Here is a 19,537-nt window from a genome sequence, read left to right on the forward strand (position 1 = left end):
TTACGGTTGTAAGCACTATCGCAAAGACCCCGTCTCGAGCCGTTGCGACCCCGTTGCGACGGTTTGGTGACTAACCCGTCCTGGCTTGAAAAAAACCGTCTCATATTGAGAGTCGACGGTCAAAATTCGGGTCAAGGTTGAAAAAGTGTAAAAGTCGTTCAAAATTCAGAAAAGCCAGAAAGTCGTAAATATCGGTCAAATTTGTCGTATTTTAGATTGAATTTTTTGTATTAAATTAACGGTAATAGCGATTATGGATACAAATTAATTAATTAAAGTTTTTGGCTTTAAAATATGTATACATATATAAATTTATATACTTTTATATTTAAAAGTCAACTTTGGTCAATGTCTGTCTCGATCTCCGTCTCGACCTCATCTTGAACGTCTCGACCTTTTTAGTACTCGGCCCTGTCTCACGCCTTTTGCAACCTTGGTTGTAAGTATCCGAAAAGGAAATGAGTGAAATAATTAGGTATTTTTTTAAATGTTAAATATAAATATATCTATTCTCTAATCTTTTATTTTAATTTTTTGGGAGCACATCGTCTATCAAATATTTCCCGATCATGAATCTTTTTCACAAGATGACGTTGTTGAGCATCTCAAAAACGTTCAGATTTGTTTAACCCCATGTTTATTTATTTTCTTAAAGTCTGTTGTTCTACAAGATCCGTTTATACTCGGCGAAGACATTGCGACTCATGCTCGTTTTTCTACCTAATTAGTTTGATTGTTAACAGTATGCGTGTTGATGGATTCGTACTCTCGTTTCTGTACCTGGATTACTAGTAGTGTTAACGGTATAAGTGTCGATGGTTCATCGTACGCTCGTGTTTTTACCTCGATCAGTTTGAGTGTTGACGGTATAAATGTTGACGGATTTTCATACACGCGTGTTTTTACTGGAATCAATGGTGGTGTTGATGGTACGATTAATGATTAATGATGTTTATGGTATGCATATTGATAGCTCTCAGTACACTCGTGTTTCTACCCGTATCTCTAGTGGTGTTGATGAAATTAGCATTGACGGTTCATCAAATGCTTCCGTTTCTACAATTAATGATTCTTTCTCGATGTATTTTCTTCCGCGAATGTTAATTCACTCGTGAAACATCAAACGAGGAATAACCAGCGTAATACATTGATGAATTAACACTCGCGGAAGAACAACACGTCAAGAAAAGAATATAAATTATAGAAACAGAAGCATATGATGAACCGTCTATGCTCATCTTATCCACATTACTAGCGATCGGGGTGGAAACATGAGTGTACGGAGAGCCACTAATACACATACCACAAACTTAAGTAATCATACCATCAACACTACCACTGATGAGATCAACATTATTTATGAAATGATGTTTATGGTATAAATATTGATGGCTCTTTGTACACTCGTGTTTCTACCCATATCCCTAGCGGTGTTGATGAGATCAGCATTAGCATTGATGATTCATCAAAAGCTCATATTTCTACAATTAATGATTCTTTCTCTATGTATAGTTATTCTGCGAGTGTTAATTTAGTGGTGAAACATTAAACGAGGAATAACCATCGTAATTCAGTGATGAATCAACAATAGGGAAGAACTACACGTCAAGAAAAAAGCATAAATTATAGAAACAGAAGCGTACGAAGAACCATCAATGCTCATATCATCCACACTGCTAGCGATTTGGGGTAGAAATACGAGTGTACGAAGAGCCATTAATACACATATCGGAAACATAACTTATCATACCATCGACACTACCACCGATCAGATCATCGTTATTTATGAAATGATGTTTATTGTATGCATATTAATGGCTCTTCGTACACTAATGTTTCTACCCATATCCCTAGCGGTGTTGATGAGATCATCATTGATGGTTCATCAAACGCTCTTGTTTCTATAATTAATGATTCTTTTTCGATGTATAGTTCTTCCGCGAGTGTTAATTCACTGGTGAAACACCAAACGAGGAATAACCATCGTAATTCAGTGGTGAATTAACACTCAGAGAAGAACTACACGCCAATACAAAAGCATAAATTATAGAAACAGAAGCGTAAGAAGAACCATCGATGCTCATCTCATCCACACTGCTAGCGATCGGGGTAGAAACACGACTGTACGAAGAGCCATTAATACACATATCAGAAACATAAGTTATCATACCATCAACACTACCACCGATCAGATTATTTATGAAATGATGTTTATTGTATGCATATTGATGGCTCTCCGTACACTCGTGTTTCTACCCATATCCCTAGCGGTGTTGATGAGATCAGCATTGATGGTTCATCAAACGCTCTCGTTTCTATAATTAAAGATTCTTTCTCGATATATGGTTCTTCCGCGAGTGTTAATTCACCGGTGAAACATCAAATGAGAAAATAACCATCATAATTCAGTGGTGAATCAACACTCGGGGAAGAACTACACGTTAAGAAAAAAGCGTAAATTATAGAAACAGAAGCGAACGAAGAACCGTCAATTCTCATCTTATCCACATTGGTAGCTTGCTTTTTGTTTACATTCTTATCTATTTTCAATTCCAAATATCGCTATTTGCCTTGTAACATACCTGTGCCTTATTGTTATTTCTTAAGAAACATGTCCTTTCTTGTTTAGTATTCAATTAAGCGCTTCCACTTGTCATGTTATATTTGTTTGACGTCACAAAGGAAACATGAGTTCATTCAACTGTTTCAACATATAAAGTATATAATTCTGAAGATATTGTCCAGTTTCATTTCTTCTTGACATATTTTCCTAATTTTCTATTTTGTGTTTGGTAATGAGTTGAATCCAAGAAGTTCAATATATACTCTTTCAATGGTCATAACATTTAGATTATAAGACAGGATAACCACTTGCACAGAACATAAAGGTTAAAGTACAATTGTTGTTTATTCTTTCCTTCTACAAAATAGATATATTTAATATTTTCAGGCCTGAGTTGGCTTTGATCCGGGATCCATATATTTTCACTTTTACAAGAGCATTTATTTAGAATGTCCAAAATGGTCAAGGTTACATGAATACTACAGTACTATCTTTTGCTCAGATATTGTATTGTATTTGCCTTTGATTTGATTAGGGAAGCTCCAGAGGCGTACTTGAACAATGGAGCAGTACGCCTCTGGAAAATGTTTCATCAGAGGATGAGCAACTAGAATCAAAGAATGGGCGCTCAAAACTAGAAAGATGGACGAGTCACAAAGATAGGGATTTTGATGTTGCCATATAACTTCGGCCTCAGTTGATCCGAAAGAAAGTGATAGATACAAAGACAATGGTCCCCCACCAAATCTTCTGGAAGAATCTGATAAACCTCAAGAAATCCCGGAGAATCTGAAACTTTCGGCAGAAGATAAAAACGCTGACCCAAAACCTGATGATAAACGCTTGGACACAGATGAGAAGTTGAAAAGGTTGAAAAGGTTGAAAAGGCGCAGTAAGCGGTTTAAGCTTCCTATGCTGAGTGAGAAGGAAACATCAATTATAAAAAAGATTGAAAATGAACTTGCCTCTTATCCAACCCAAAACCCGATATGATTCTGAGGTCAAACCTGAGCGGCTTGCTCGGAAACGGCGGTGGACCAGTGGCTAAGTGTTAATCTAAGAGACTTTGAAGAATTTCTGGCTGGCTGCAGACGGTTTATGAACTTTGTAACAATATGATGTCAATTATTATTTTCACCTTTCTTTTTATAAACGTATAATGTAATGTATATCATATGTAGAAAATGTGACGATATAGTGACCAAGATCGGCACTTAACATGCTATATCAGGTGACATTATTATAGTCGAGCTTTAGGTCCGGTGGGGGTAATAGAGGTAATAAATGAAAGCTACAATTTTCAGCTTAACTTTATTTGATACAATCGGTGCATTACCAATCTATCACTATATTTATCCGCTTGATCTGTATGAGTGTATGGGACTTTACGGAAAGTCCTACGTGGTTTTAACCCTTTGAAGGTAGGGTTGAGAAAATAGCCACAACTGTCTTTCATTCGATTATCATGTAGAAGTTTTTTCATAGTGGTTGTACTTGTTTAGTTTTAGTTAAGAACTAGTACTGGACCGGGCCGCACGTTGCGGCGGGGTTTTTCAGCTTGAATATTCATATTTAACGTAGCGTTATGTGTTTACAGACTGAAAAACGGGTCATGTTGTAAGCCCCTTTTTGTATGTCGTTGTGTTTATGTTTTTAAAAAAAGTGTTCATTTTCAACGTAGCTAGTTTCGTTTGTTGGTAAAATTATTTTGAGTTTGATGGTGGTGTCGATGGACGGTAACGCCCGGCGAGCATGAAGACAACGCCGGTTGAAAATCATGGTGGTTTTTGTGGGGCATTTATGAATTTAATATTGAAGTTACGTTTTATACCCCTGAAATTTATAGTTTTAACCCCTACAGAATTTAACGGTTACGGTTGAACATAGTTAAAGGGTGGTAAGCGAAAATTGCAGTGTGAACACATGGGGTTAGACGACAATTTTTTGTACGGGTACGACACCAAATCTCATCTCTTATAGTATATGTATAATCAGAGGCGTCTTCGAGTATAGGCAAAATAGACAACTGTCTAGGGCACACAAATTTAAAAGGGCAAAATTTTTGAATATGTAAATATTTTTCTCAATATATTTAATTAAATCAAATAAAAATTGTCAATTAAAGTTAAAATACCTTGTTTTTAATAGTTAAATACTATGTAAGTAAATAAATAGATAAATTGGAATATTATTTTTTTTATGCGTAGTAAAAAGATTTAGCGTATATGTTGACTCATTTTTATTTTCGTCTAGGGTGAGACGGCCCCGTGTATAATATAATATAATTTGTAGACCAATGATTGCCAACTCAACTCATTTTGTCTTAAGAAAAACAAGTTATTATACATTATACATACATACATTATACTAATTTGCGTAATGGGCCCCACAGACAAATACTATCGATGGTTTAGTAAAAACAAGTATGATTGATTTGTTTTCCATCCTTGCTAACGGCTCACCGAGTCACCAAAATTAGTCTTCAACTGGTCATTTTAATGAGCTGGGCTATTTAAATTGATCCTACCCAATAGGGTACAAATTTATTAAGCAAAACGTTGCACTTTTTGATACACCAATAATAGATGACATACTTAGCCCAACGGGCTTCCCAACAATAATGGATAGATACATGGGCTAAGATCTAGGTTGTCGGCCCTTTTATTTTAGGGTTTCATATACACATATTTCTGGGAAATTGTTGAAAATACACTTTTTTTTTTACTTCAAACAAAATACATTTTTTTTTAAAAAATTGTCTTTTTACACCATTCGGTAGACGGGATTTCCGTCTACCACCTTTATCTGTCGTCTACTACCATTTTTACAAAGTAGTCGACGGTGAGATAAAGGTAGTAGACGAATTCCCGTCTACTGGCAGGGTTAGTAGACAGCGAGAACAAAGCAGTAGACAGACATTTACAAAGTAGTCGACCGTCTACTGCCTTGTTGTTTCTGTCTACTGCCTTGTTGTTGCTGTCTACTCCCTTGTTAGTGTCTACAAGGCATTTCCGTCTACCACCTTTATCTGTCGTCTACTACCATTTTTACAAAGTAGTCGACGGTGAGATAAAGGTAGTAGACGAATTCCCGTCTACTGGCAGGGTTAGTAGACAACGAGAACAAAGCAGCAGACAGACATTTACAAAGTAGTCGACCGTCTACTGCCTTGTTGTTGCTGTCTACTGCCTTGTTGTTGTTGTCTACTGCCTTGTTAGTGTCTACAAGGCAGTAGACAGCAACAACAAGGCAGTAGACAGCAACAACAAGGTAGTAGACGATCGACTACTTTGTAAATTCTGTCTACCACCTTTATCTCACCGTCGACTACTTTGTAAAAATGGTAGTAGACGACAGATAAAGGTGGTACTGCCTTGTTGTTGCTGTCTACTGCCTTGTTGTTGCTGTCTACTACCTTATAGACACTAACAAGGCAGTAGACAGCAACAACAAGGCAGTAGACAGCAACAACAAGGCAGTACCACCTTTAAAAAAAAAAGACAATTTTTTAAAGACAATTTTTTTAAAAAAAGTGTATTTTGTTTGAAGTAAAAAAAAAAAGTGTATTTTGAACAATTACCCTATTTATATATCGTATTTTGGATTTCTTTAAACTTTTCATTTCTATGCTTCTATATGATATGATGATGATATACATCTGGGTTTTTTTTTGTATGATTTCACTTCTTTTAAGCTGTCGTAAGTTTTTATTTTAGCTTTGAAATAGTTTTGTTATTCTATTTACATGGTCAAAAAATGGAGAGGTGAAGATCTATTATCTATTATATCTTATAATTGGGAGTTGATGTTGAGGTCATCACCTGCTTTTTAAGGTTGTAATATATGTTTCAAGAGTTGTAACATGTCAACTAAGATGATGTAATTTAAAGTATTTAACAGTTGAGCCATTTATTATTTACTTTTACTGTATAGTTTGTTGTGAGAAAGCGTACACACGAAGATATTGATCTGACACTACCGTCTCCCCCAATCACCATTCATGCATGCCTCCATTTTTTTTTATTACAGATTAAAAATTATACAAAGGTCTAATTACCTATTCATCTTTCAAATCGCTGGGTTTCTGTATTCACTTCCCTATCATTTTCAATTTCTCTAATATTTCAGATTCAATCAGAAGGTATGATGAGATCGAGATTGTTTTCGGGTAATATTTCAGTTTTGTATTTTACTTTTCGTATATTGTTTCTCCTTTCTTTTGAACGATTACATGAGTCAGAGATTGAATCTGGTTTAAATCGGTGAGCTTGTGATAAAAACTTTACATCTAATCTTATCTTAGATTCTATATTTTGTGGTTTTAATCCCAAATATATGCTTTCAATTTGGTAATTTTATGGTTTTTTTCGGTTTGATTTCATATCCAACTACAGTTGTCGTTTTTCTATTGTAGTGCTTACATATTGTTTGATGAAATGCCCAAGAGAAAAAGATTACTAAAGGTATAATTTTTTATCCTGATTTCGTTTTTTCAGTTATAATCTGAGTGTAATGATAATTTAGGCTTCATGAGTAGATTCGAGATTATGTGGCCGCGTGTAGGTTTAATCCGATTCGTATGTAGTATTCAGATCGTTACGCAATGAAAAATCCATTCACTACGATCGGGCTCCTTTAAACTCATGATTATAACTTTTATCATATTCAACCCAATTACTTTTTTAATTTAATTTCATTTTGATCTTTAATATTGGTATTGACTTTTGATGAAATTGAAGTTAACATACTGATCACTCACTTACATTTCGTTTTTGCTGTCAAACATGACCCATTCAGTAAGTTATTACCAACCAAAAACTTAGATTTAATAAACTTTACTTTAATTTAGTTCTCTGCACATGGAACTCTACATAATATGCATAATCATAGTCATATGCTTGCTTAAAGTTGTCATCTCCTTTCAATTGCAACATGTTACTTACATGCTAATAAATAGTAGTTCTCCATGTTATTTCGTAGACAAACTTTTACTGAAATTGTCCACGTGTTGGTGGTTTTTAGCCGTTTTCATCTTTCCCAAGCAAAAACTGCACAAAGAGTCCTCGAAGTGAGTTTTTTTTCTCAATTACATCCTTTGCCCTAATAAATGTTAACTCTCCCGTTAATTTATTAATAAAATTGTTGGAAATCTTCTCATGGTAGGTTCCTATCCACATCTCTTTATTTTTTCCTTTAATAAGTATGCTCTTTATCATTATCATAATGGTTAATAGTTAATATGTAAGTATATTCTATATGCTTACTATCACAGCTTTGGAGATTTTGTATGACTTTTGCTGACATTATTGGTCTTTGGCCCTTTACCCTTGACGAGTTCATTCAAGCTCTTCATGATTACGTGAGTTTTACCAGAACTCTGATTTCTTCGTTTAATTGCGAGATTGTTATATAAAAGCTCTAATTTTTTTTCAGGATCAAAATTATTGGGAGAAGTTCACATTGATCTATTAAAGCTGATCGTAAGAGATACTGAAGATGTTGCAAGGACACCGTCTGGTGGGCCCGGAGCAAATCAATATACAATTGCTAATCCTGAAGGTGGTCACCCTGAGATCATTGAAAGGGCAGATTCTTTTTATTATCACTTAAATAATACCCGATCCGTAACTCTCTAGATATTTATCTATCAAATGGTTGTGATTCATGTTGAAGATTTTTTTTAAAGAGACATACATGTGGGGATTAGACATACGCAATTGGCTTAAACATTTAAATCCATTAACATGGCCTGAAGTACTTCGACAATTTGATTTATCTGCTGGTTTTGGATCCCAGTTGAAAAAAGGCAAACATTCAAGCATGTCTTGAGGGTAGCAATGGCTTAAACGTTTTAGAACGTGCTAACAAAATTTAGGTTTTTATAGAAGATTGAATTTTGATGCATCCTTTGTTATAAAGATGATGTTTGGCTTATATTTTTCTAACTTTTGAAGAAAACCGGTCTCCGTGATCTCACATGCTTACAAATTAACAACAGAGTTTACTTTTGTTTTGGGAAAGAATGTAAATGGAATAAAAACTCATTTTAAGGACTGTTTGTGAAGTTTTTGTATGAGAGGGATGAAAATGGATAAAATACAGTAATACATGGATGATTTCTGTAATTTTGTCTATTTTGTACTGTATTTAGTTTTGAAAATTGGAAGTCAAACCCATTTAATTTTAACTTACTTTTCATATTTTGTAAAAAAAAAATAGACATAGAAACTAGCTTTACATCCATTTAGTGGCTATAAATGAGAAGTCATGGTAGCTTTACATCCATTTAGTGGCTATAAATGAGAAGTCATGGACATTTTATTAAGTACCAGTAGCATTACTCCCTCATGCCGAAGTGTTGTTATTTTATCTTCATTTATATATGTTACTTTTCATATTTATCTTTATCTATATATGTATATGTATATATATTGATGTAGGAGAGGTTCGGTGACTCATATAAATTTAATTTATCTTATTAAAATATCGTTCATTTCTCACATCTTGAAATGCATTAGTTATATTCAATTTATTTTAGTTGTCATCTTCAATTTGTTTTAGTTGTCATCTATGCTATATATACATATATATACCTTATGGAATATGATCATGGATGAGTAATATTATCACCACCTTAATATTTTTGTATCAAAGTAGGAATATATCGCAATAGTTTTTGATCAAACCCGTGAATTCACGGGTCACTTAACTAGTTAACAATTTGGTCCGTGTTTCAGACTAATAATGACTGATAAATTTTAGCCAACTTCTGATCTCCATCTTACATATATTCGTATCCCTTATCCCTTATTTACTTAATTTTAAGATATTATTTTATGTTATTGTTATTGTTGTAATGAATATTTGTTTATTCATTGTGTGTTTAGAAGAAAATAGATTAATATTTGTTAGAGCCTTTTATTTTTAATAAATAAACTTGACTTTTTATTTAATTTTTTTTATTGTTGTTATTTATGATTTATGATAGTGAAGTAATGCATTAGCTGTTAAAACTACATACATAGACAGTATACAATATGATTTTTTTCAACAGTTCTATCACAATTTGTATTAGTTGTACTAACTACAGTGGGAGTTGGTAGTGTAAGGGCATTTTGGTATTTCTGTATGTATTGAACAATTGAACATATGATGCAGTATTGGGGCAGATTGTTGTTGGGCCTGCATTTATTGCTAAGATTGGGCTCGCCAAGTATTTAAAGGGACAACTGAATCAAGTTAGTGGGTTACAGGATTATTTTATTGGGCCGCATGGGGATCAAGTAGGAATAGGATAGTAGATAGGGAAATTGTTCAAAATACACTTTTTTTTTAGGCTTCAAACAAAATACACTTTTTTTTTAATAATTGTCTTTTTACACCATTCGGTAGACGGGATTCCGTCTACCACCTTTATCTGTCGTCTACTACCATTTTTACAAAGTAGTCGACGATGAGATAAAGGTGGTAGACAGAATTCCCGTCTACTGGCAGGGTTAGTAGACAGCGAGAACAAAGCAGTAGACAGACATTTACCAAGTAGTCGACCGTCTACTGCCTTGTTGTTGCTGTCTACTGCCTTGTTGTTGTCTACAAGGCAGTAGACAGCAACAACAAGGCAGTAGACGGTCGACTACTTTGTAAATTCTGTCTACCACCTTTATCTCACCGTCGACTACTTTGTAAAAATGGTAGTAGACGACAGATAAAGGTGGTACTGCCTTGTTGTTGCTGTCTACTGCCTTGTTGTTGCTGTCTACTACCTTATAGACACTAACAAGGCAGTAGACAGCAACAACAAGGCAGTAGACGGTCGACTACTTTGTAAATGTCTATCTACTGCTTTGTTCTCGCTGTCTACTAACCCTGCCAGTAGACGGGAATTCGTCTACCACCTTTATCTCACCGTCGACTACTTTGTAAAAATGGTAGTAGACGACAGATAAAGGTGGTAGACGGAATCCCGTCTACCGAATGGTGTAAAAAGACAATTTTTAAAAAAAAAATGTATTTTGTTTGAAGCCTAAAAAAAAAAAAGTGTATTTTGATCAATTTCCCTAGTAGATATGTTGGAAACAAAAGAAGTCTGCTAGATCAGTTACAATTCAAGACTTCTAATTTAATTGAATTTTAATATTTATGTTTATCTAAAAAGTCAATTGGTTACTTTAAAGCTTATCCAAAAGTTAGGTTGTTATGATCTTGTTTAGCGGTATATGTAGCCACGTAGGTTGAGGTCTATAAAGACCTTGATTTTTAATTATGAAAATTAGTTTTTTGATTGATATTGTTTACGTGAATAAAAGCAGAGCCATCTTTGGTTTGTCTGTGATCTAGCAACTATATTGTTGGTGCGTAGCATCCAACTATATTTTGCTTTTGTATCGGTGAGTAATATCCAATTTAACTATCTTGTTCTATCTTTTCAAGTTTCGTTTAGCCACGATCGTCTTTATACACTAACATATATGATGCAAATAAAGACATTTATGGACTCATGATAGGGTAATTGTTCATCACTTTGCCACAAGCCTATACGCCCTATATGTTGCATGCTCTCGATCAAACTAGGATCCCTGTAGCTTTTCATTGAAAAAACGTCATTTTTTTTTCCCAATCTATGAAACATTCTTCTTGTGTTGCTATGTACTCATGTAGATAATATTATAGTTATAATATTAACCTTCTTATTTACCATATTTGACTACACTCATTGTAACAGTCTTAAACTTAAAACAGGTGTGATTCCCGAAGCAACGTTGGAGACCGTTTCGCATTGTCATGTGGGGAGGATTCTTGGTGAACTTCTATGAAGGACCACCATTTATGTTCAAGCATTCACATAGGTTTGTATGATAAATAACCCGGTATAGTATCTTGATGCTAAAATTTCTATGTAAATGTAATATTTTAATCATTTGGTATGATTTGTGTGTTACTATTATGCATAGCAGAGATCACTCGAACTTTGTCAACCGTACGTGCAAGCTTTTCGCTAGATGGCACCAAATTCATCACAATTAGCTCGGACAAACAGGGGCTGTTATATGATGGTAAAACTCTAGAGAAGGGTGAGTTGTCTTCAGAGGATTGTTACAAGGGTAGTATATATATATATGCTACTAGCTGGAGTCTGAGAGTAAACATGAAGTTATAATCTAAAGTTGGTTATATGTTTGATTTTGTTACGTTTCCTCTTGAAATATCTTTTTTCTAGATTGCAGCACAGTTGATTTTTTATGCGTGTTTTCAGCTTAGTTTGAGGAATTTCCTTTTTTGTGAGATTGTGTGTTGTTTTTGTTGTGTATATAGAAGTATGATCCTTATATCCTGCCAGAAGTAGCAGGCTAGCAGCAGGTCACGAGTTCACGTTTGAAAATCGTAATGTCGGGAAAATTGAAGTGCACAATGACCTGGCAAAGGGATCCATGCTTGCACATATGCTAGTATTTGTTATTTTGGATGAAACTGCCAACTGGAATAGCAATACAGGTGGAAACTGGTCTTGGCGAACGTCTTTCATCTATGGATACACAGACACCACGAATGTGTGATTATGATGCCATTATTGAGGACTCGGTCAAATCTACTTTTTAGTTATGAATACGTACTTTTCAGTTTATCAAATGTTCTTTTACGGTTGTAACGTAAAAAATATCTAAAAAGGAAATGAGTGAAATAATTCGTAAAGTAGTTTTTTTTTGTGTTAAATATATCTATTCTCTAATGTTTTAATTTATTTTTTGGAAACAGATTCTCCTACAGATCTGATCATGAATCTCTTTCAAAAGATGATGTTGATGATGTTGTTGAGCATCTCAAAGATGTTCCGATTTTTTTAACCCCGTGTTTATTTATTTTAATTACGTTTGTTGATTTTCTGCAAGATCCGTTTATATGTGACAATGACATTGAGACTCATACTTGTGTTTTAACCCGATTAATTTGAGTGTTCACGATATGAGTGTTGATGGATTTTAATACACTCGTGTTTCTAGTTGATTACTATTAATGTTGACGGTATGAGTGTCGACGGTTTATCGTACACTCGCGTTTCTACCCTGATTAGTTTGACGGTATGAGTGTTGACGGGTGTTCATATACTCATGTGTGTGGTAGTGTTGATGGTATGATTACTTATGTTTATGGTACGAGTATTGATAGCTGTCCACACTTGTGTTTCTATCCTGATCGGTAGCAGTGTTGATGAGATGATCATTATTGTTTCTTCATAGGCTCCTATTTATGCAATTTATGTTTCTTTCTCGACGTGTAGAACTTTCCCGACTGATATTTCACCATTGAATTTCGATGATTATTTCTTCGTTTAATTTTTCTAATCCGATGAATGTTTTTTCAGTGATTTATGTTTCTACTGCGAGGAGTTTTGACAATTCTTGTTGTAGCTTTTGATTGGTATTTCTTATCTGACCGGTGGTTTTTCATGGACGGGTCCTTTTAACGAGCATTAATGGTTCTTTGTAGTTAGTTGTTCATGCAGAACAACGACCAATCCTCATTAGGAGGACTAACACGTGAATAATCACCACTTAAAGAAGAAATATTAGTCGAGCTATAACAAGAATCATTAAAACTCCTCGCAATAGAAACATGAGTCGTTGAAGAAACATCCATCTTAGAAACATCAAACGAGGAATAACTGTTAGTGCATATTTTGTAATCCCTAGTTCCATGAACTTTAACGTTTTATTCGATCATGTTGTAACCTGTAATATTGTTAAACGTTGATTGTCGATGTGTTATTTTATATTTGTAAACGTTTAAATATAATTCGTAATATTACTCGACAGTCGGCCGACTGACATGGTCAGTCGACCGACTGTCATTCACTGTCGACCGACATAGGAACTGAGGTATTTAAGCCTAATTAATCTTCATTAATTTGGTTAACAACTCAGCACATCACACACACATGAAAAATACTTCTTGGTCGAGTCTCTCTCAATCTTCACGTCCAAATACCACAGAATGTCAGTCTAGGCTTCGTGTTTATCAAGATCTAGTCTTGGTTTGACTTGTACGAACCCGAAAACCCATAGATATTCGTTTAAGCTCTTTCTATTGTTATTCCGCCTCTAGATCGTGTTAGGTTGATTCTAAGATCCTCTCTCTCAGCGTCTACAAAGTGGTATCAGAGCTTTGGCTTGCTGAATCAATTGTTTTAAACGAGTTCTTGGTATATTTTTTGGTCAAAAAATTGGTTTTGGATTGAATTTTGTATACTTTTACGTTAAACCTTCGGTTTTGATTCTGGCTCTGAAAGAAAGTACAGTCGACCGACTTAGGAGACAATCGACCGATTTTCGTGTATTTCGACCGATTGTCATTAGTTCGACCGATTGTCTTTAAACCGACCGACATATGATAAACCGACCGACTTAAGTACTAAACCGACCGATTGAAGGAACATCGACCGATTGAAAAAGTACTACCATTTGCCTAAATGTAAACAGAACTTCGACCAAGTAATCATTGACAGTCGACCGACTGTAGTTGTTCATCGACCGACTGTAGTTGTTCATCGACCGACTGTATCTGTTCATCGACCGACTGTCACCAACAGTCGACCGACTTAGGATCAGATTCAACCTTAATCAAAATTTAAAATGTCTGATCAGGCAATGGCAATTACTTCCGGCGTTCAAAACATTTTACTATCTGATAGTGAATCAGGCAGTGCCAATCGTGCTCCTAGACTTGATAATACAAATGATTACATTAGATGGAGGGCTAGGTTCATGAATTACATTAGAGGCCTTGATCCTAGAATGTGGGATTTGATACAACATGAATATAAAGAGCCTTTAGGTACTGATGGTAATAGTAAAAAGTATGAAGATTATAGCGTGACAGAAAAAGAAACATATGCCTTAGAATGTAGATGTTATGCTCAATTGACCCAGGGTTTAGACGGTGATATTTATCATCAATATCAAATGCACTTAACTTCATATTCTCTTTGGAATGCTATTAAGATAGGCGTCGAAGGAAATAAGGCGTATCGTGAAAAGAAAGCTAAAGTAATCAAAAGTGAATGGAAAAGGTTTGCTGCTCTAAGTCATGAAACGTTAGAAGAGACAATCATTCGATATCGTCATCTTGTCTCTGAATTGGGTAACTTAGGTGTAGAAGTTACAGAACAGAAAGCTATCAAACAATTAACAGATGGTTTACCACACAAGTGGGATGCGTTTATTGAACAGATAGAAGACAGAGCTTCGTCTGCTGGTGAATCACTGACCCTAGATAAATTCACATCAAAATTGATGGTAAAGGACTTGGATATGGAAACCAAGAAGAAACGTCTTGAGGGTCAACAGAGTCCTATAATTTACAAAGCTGGTACTTCTGGATTGAGCAATGTTCATGCTCCCTTACAAACAGCGTTTGTTTCTAATGAGAGTGCTGTAAATAGATCACAACCTGCTCAAAATGTGATGTTTCCAACCCAAGTAAATAAGCCTAGTAGTACAAATCAGTCCACCATTAGACAGGAGCCAAAAACTGTAGTTCTCAACTGTAACGACCCTGGTTTTTCCTACGTTATTTATTAAAAATTATTATTATTTATACGCTTGATTAAACGAATGTATGTTATTACATTTACATGTTGCTTTAATTGCCCGTACTTGAACTTTAAATGCCCGAAACGTCTTTGTGACACCCGGAACTTGCACGAATAATATTTTAAGATATTATTTACATTCATGATTAATTTTATTAATCATTTTAATTAACTAAAGCTATTAGTTAGTTACTTGGGCTTAAGTTGGACTTTTATTGGATTACTTGCTAACTACTTGCAAACTTGGGCCTTTTAGTGTTAATGGACTTGTGTAAGCCCACCCTACTTATATTATGGATTAGTTAGCCCACTCTTGCAACTTGTAAGTATCATTTAACTTGGAACTAGATGGTTAGCTTGGAAATGGAATCTAGTTGCCATAATCCCCATGAACACCACCTTATTATCCAACTTTAGGAGCTTTACCATGCTAATAACCTTAGAACAACTCTCTCCCCCCTCCTTTTGCTGCTGCAGGCCGTGGGGTTTGGGGGCTTCAAAGGAGTCCACACTTCATTATTTTTCATTACTTGTTCACTTGAAATCTCTCACTCAAACACACACACAAAACTTGCTTCATTTTCTCTCAAACTTTCTCTAGTTCTTGTAAGTGTATGAACTTTATTTCTCTTCTTTTTCTTCAACCAAAACCGATTTCCAATCCATCTTCATCATCATTCTTTGTTGTTAAATTGTTACTTGTTCTTGTTTAAGGTTGATTACTTGTAAGTTACTAGTTATTATTTACTTACTTACTTGTCTTTATTTACTAAGTTACAAGATCAAACTTTCTAGTTTTGATTCTTCATCTTTATCTTGTTATAACAAGAACATCAAGAACATAATCTATCTAGTTATGTTCTACATATTTTGTTTCAAAAGATTAAAGTTCATAGTTGTATAAACTCATTACTTGTAGTTCTTGAAGTAACTTTAAAGTTACTTCACTTAAAGATCAACTTGGGTTGAATCTTTAAAAGTATGAGCAACTATGAACCATTTTCTTATTTAGTTAGTTTTCTACTTTATTTTGTTTCAAAAGATTTAAAGTTTATAATCTTTATAATTGTTACTTGTGTTCTTGTTTGTTGTATGTTACTAGAATACCACCTTCATGGTTGGTTTAGGCTTATCATTCATTTTCTTTATTTCTTATTGTTAGTTGCTTACTACACATTTGAACAAGGACATGAAACCAACAAGAGCTTACACTTTGGTGCAAGTATCATGGATCCAACACTTGGTTGTGATCTTTCTTAGTGTTCATGAACTTGTTCATAAACTTACATGTAACCTTGGTTCATCAAATTCATGTCTTAGACTTGCACTAAGGTTATGATGGACAAATCTTGGTTAAGATGATGTATACACATCCATGAGTTGTGCACTTGAAGCTAGACGCATCAAGGATGAGAACCATGATGAGCATCCAACACCAAGATCACCGGAACCCTTGAAAACCCACTGCATTCTGTCCAAAAGTTTCTGACCTACTGCTTCTGGAACAGACCAGTAGACCTGGGCTGTTCTAACCTTTATTTTTAAATAGAACTTTTCGAGTAGATAACTTTTCATATAGGACTCGTCTTAATCCGAGTTACGGTTTAGGATTTATGGCCCTCCGATCGTTACCATGTCCTTTAACGTTGTGCAGAAATTTCTGACCTACTCGCACTTAGACCGTCGCCACGGTCAAACCAAGACGAGTTTGCTTCTGTAAATTTTACCACACTTAAGGGACTCATAGACGGAGCCATGACCACTGGTCTCACCTTAATTCAGTAAGGGTAGAGGCCGTGGTGACTGACCGAAGTCAGCCTTTGTTTTAAACGACTTTCATAAACGAGTCTTACTTGTTACCTTTTGTTTAATGATGATTGATGATGACCCTTATGACCTTAATTACGTACTTGTAAACCTTTTGAGACGACTTATTGACTTAGTGCTATTTGACTTAGGTTGAGGACGTTTGGACCGATACTTGCACACCACTTTCCGACTACTACCTTACCATTACTACTAATCATTGTGAGTTATAGCATTCCCTTTTTACTTTAACTTATTTTGGGAACTGAGAATACATGCGGATTTTATGTTTTACATACTAGGCACGAGTACTTAAACTTTATATATGTGTGGGTTATATAACGGCAGAAACATTCCCTTTAGCTCGGTAACGTTTAATCATCGGTTTTTGAACCATGAACGCGAATCTTAGATATGGATCCATAGGGTTTGACATCCCCACTCGGGCTAGTAGCGCTAGCATTTAACGAGTGTTTAATACTTCGAGGTTATACGCACTTGCCAAGTGCACTTTAAGGGGGTACATTAAACGTTAAGTTAGTTACCGGGTGCCCACGGTTAAGCATATACTTTTGAAACGCTCGTTGTAGCACTGAAATCTCGTGGCCTACTTACATTACTGTTATACTTAAACTATAGCTCACCAACCTTTGTGTTGACCTTTTTAAGCATGTATTTTCTCAGGTGCTTGAAGTCGCTTCCGCTATCTTACTAGTCGTGCTGTAGAACCCGCTGCCTAGAGTTGTTATCGCATGACTACTTATCTTGCATTCAAACTTTTTACTTATGAACTTATGTTATGTAACGACCATTATGGTCACGTACACTTATTTAATGCTTCTACTTAGTGAAGCATACTTTGATTTGTAAAACAATTGACGTATGTTATGACGTCACTTTTATTAATGAATGCAAACTCTGTTTTGAAAACGCATATAGTACTTAACCTTGTAATGATCCTGTTGATGATGGTCCGTACATGATGATTTAGTACGGGGCGTCACATTTGGTATCAGAGCCAGGTTGTAGGGAATTAGGATGCATTAGTGAGTCTAAGACCGACCCGAGTAGGATTCACTAATAGGGCTAATCTACAACTTGTTAGTTTACTTGTTTCCGCTGAACTTACTGCATGCTGCTGCTTACTGTTACTGCTATATGCCGTATGCTACTACGTGATTTCACTACTGCATGCTATTACTTGCTTTCGATTGCATGCTAGTTTCGTACGATTACTGATATTGCCATGCTACTTATTGTTATACATGATTTAAACTGTTGGCCTATTATTTGCTTGCTTTATGACATACTGACATGGAAAATTTATTTTTCCTTGTTCAGATGTCGGACGTTCCACCTACTGACATCCCGAGCGGCTCAGGCCCCGTTGTTCCACCCACTGCTGCACCTGTTGCTGCTGCTGCTGCTGCCGACATTCTGGCCCCGACACCCACTGGCGACCCCGGCGCCTCTAGTTCTGGAGCTAGCTCTAGTGTGCCTATCCCGGCGTCTTCTTCCAGACCCCTGAGGCAACTGGCTCGCATTGGTGGCATGGAGATCCCCGCGGAGTTCGGGGAAGGACCCTTCCGTAATCACTGGCGCACACCTTGCCGACGCACTGCCGACGGCCGCTTAGCCATGATTACGCCAGGCCGACACCGACAGATGTTGGCCGCTTTCGGATACGTTGAGCCACCCGTGCCACCACCGCATGATTCAGACGACGGTTCTTCCACCGATGCTTCTTCAGACGACACCTCATCTGACGACTCCAGTGATGAGGAGGATCCCGCTGACCGACCGATTCAGGCACCTTCTACCCCGCCGAAGAAGCGGTATCGCTTCGCTGGCATAATTCCTGGTCGTACTGTCACTGACGCTTATGGTCGGCGTCGTAGGATCACTGCTCGTAAACGGCTGGTGCCGTACCCCGCCGACCCACAGATATTACCGTCTCCACCCAGAGCCGGACCATCCACTTCAGCACCACCGGCTCCACCTGCACCGCCAGCACCACCTGCCCCACCATCTTCCTCTAATGAGGAAATGAGGCGGGAGATTGAGATTCTCCAGACTCGAGTTACTGAGCTCGAGGAGCAGATGACTCATGTTTTGGACATCTTGTACCCACCATCGCCGTAGGACTTTGTACTAGATTCTGTATTGTAATCTCTTTTTGTAATTTCATATTTCACTTATGTAATGTACGAACTTATTGTAATGTATGAACTTATTATCATTAATGAATGGAATTTGTGTTGTTACTTTGTGCGCAAGTGTTCTATTTACGTTATCATATCATGATTTTGTGGTACTTATATATGCTTGCATTACTTAATCAACATGTGTTGTGCTGTTTTCATGTTGGTTGTTATATACTATATTATTATTATTTGCATAATGGATTTTGACTTGAGTCAAAATGTTTGTATAGAACATCATGGCCAACGGGAGATCTATCCCCACCGCGGCACAAATTGAGGAAATGATTAACGAGCGAGTCGCTGCTGCACTAGCTGAAAGACAACCCCAAGTTCCACCACCACCGCCTGTCAATCCACCTGTCGTCCGAGATGGGTGTA

General features: G+C 36.2%; 1 long non-coding RNA gene across 3 annotated transcripts; it reads left to right on the forward strand.

The window, feature by feature from the left end:
• The first annotated feature begins 6,976 nt into the window (after window positions 1–6,976).
• On the forward strand, window positions 6,977–12,320 carry LOC139904155 (uncharacterized). Of its 3 annotated transcripts, none has more exons than XR_011778683.1 (5): window positions 6,977–7,026; window positions 7,836–7,922; window positions 7,997–8,122; window positions 11,303–11,409; window positions 11,518–12,320. It is a non-coding gene; the product is annotated as an uncharacterized lncRNA (long non-coding RNA). The 3 variants fall into 3 exon arrangements; XR_011778684.1 differs by lacking the exon at window positions 6,977–7,026 and having other exon boundaries at window positions 7,058–7,922; window positions 11,518–11,634; window positions 11,876–12,320; XR_011778682.1 differs by lacking the exon at window positions 6,977–7,026 and having other exon boundaries at window positions 7,058–7,922.
• The last annotated feature ends 7,217 nt before the right edge of the window (window positions 12,321–19,537 follow it).

This window comes from Rutidosis leptorrhynchoides, chromosome 4, assembly GCF_046630445.1.
Source record: "Rutidosis leptorrhynchoides isolate AG116_Rl617_1_P2 chromosome 4, CSIRO_AGI_Rlap_v1, whole genome shotgun sequence".
Taxonomy (NCBI): Eukaryota; Viridiplantae; Streptophyta; class Magnoliopsida; order Asterales; family Asteraceae; genus Rutidosis; species Rutidosis leptorrhynchoides.